The following is a 1,300-nucleotide window of genomic DNA, read 5'->3' as shown; positions in this document are numbered from 1 at the left end:
ACACCTGGTTAGTTTCATGTAGACACCTGGTTGGTTCGATACAGACACCTGGTTAATTTCATGTAGACACCTGGTTGGTTCGATATGGACACCTGGTTAGTTTCATGTAGACACCTGGTTGGTTCGATACAGACACCTGGTTAATTTCATGTAGACACCTGGTTGGTTCGATATAAACACCTGGTTAGTTTCATGTAGACACCTGGTTGGTTCGATATAGACACCTGGTTAGTTTCATGTAGACACCTGGTTGGTTCGATATAGACACCTGGTTAGTTCTGTTTCAAATACAACCTGTAGACACCTGGTTCTGCCCCTGGTCTCATGTCAGTGGAAATCTGGAGCTGCGATTAACACTGGGATTGTGACCTGACACGTGACACTGAGAGGGACAGCTTGAGTTTATTGCACAGTGGCATACAATAGATATCGCGGACTGTGTATTCGTTCGTTGATCAGAACGTTATCAACCTCATCTACAGGAAAACGACTGCACTTTTTTTTTCTGGCCCAAGTTGTTTGTTGAATACTTGCAAATGCTTGCTCTTTTTTTTCCATTACGATTTTTTTCCCGAAAAATGTATCAACGTCGTGTTCTTGAGCGTACACAGTATACCCACAATGTGAAATAGAAAAAAAATATATATATAACAAAATATATGGCACATCTTATCGTTGTTAGGTACTGCATGTGTTTATTTGCAATAAGTTTTTTTTCTGCCATTTATTGATGACACCATTTCGCTTGTACTTTCCTTATAGTTATATAGTCAAGCATAGACTTTTCTGACATTATTACCCACTTGGGAAATGCTGATAACTCCCAATACTTATGTATCTTTGCTAACATTACTGCTGATCTGGATGATTGTGTATAATACGGCACATCTGTATCGCAGCCAAGTGAGATTAAACCAGTTGTGCAGTGACGCCGTTTTATTGACTGATCAGTGTGTTGCTGTGCAAAGTTGGCAAATGAACAGAAGGCAGTTCACGGGAAACTTATGGGGGTACAATTGCTTCTGTCTCGTCTGAAAAAAATGCCCGTGCACATCGTTTTCTGTAGTGTTCAATAAAATGATATGCAGTCGACTGATCATGGGATGTCCTGATCTGATTGATTGATCGGTGGACGGATGGGGTGGATCGAATGACTGATATGTGTGCATTTCTATTGTATTGTATTGTAATATAAATTATTTATTATTAAATCTTATCACAGCAGATTTCTTTCTGTGAAATTCGAGCTGCTCTCCGCGGGTGTTAAGCGTTCATTAATTTTCATGCTGACAACATGTAA

The 1,300-nt window shown here is 39.7% G+C and overlaps 1 protein-coding gene across 1 annotated transcript in view; it reads left to right on the top strand.

Annotated features, from left to right (window-relative positions):
• Positions 1 to 1,097, top strand: part of LOC143300587 (L-fucose dehydrogenase-like) — an 18,738-nt gene extending 17,641 nt beyond the window's left edge. Inside the window, exon 9 of the mRNA XM_076614362.1 lies at positions 1 to 1,097. This exon is cut by the window's left edge and continues 1,568 nt beyond it. The gene's annotated coding sequence lies outside the window, so the exon portion shown is untranslated.
• Positions 1,098 to 1,300: the final 203 nt, after the last annotated feature.

Source organism: Babylonia areolata, chromosome 26 (assembly GCF_041734735.1).
Source record: "Babylonia areolata isolate BAREFJ2019XMU chromosome 26, ASM4173473v1, whole genome shotgun sequence".
Classification (NCBI taxonomy): domain Eukaryota; kingdom Metazoa; phylum Mollusca; class Gastropoda; order Neogastropoda; family Buccinidae; genus Babylonia; species Babylonia areolata.
The sequence above is the reverse complement of the archived record's forward strand: the minus strand, read 5'-3'. Positions and strand labels throughout refer to the sequence as shown.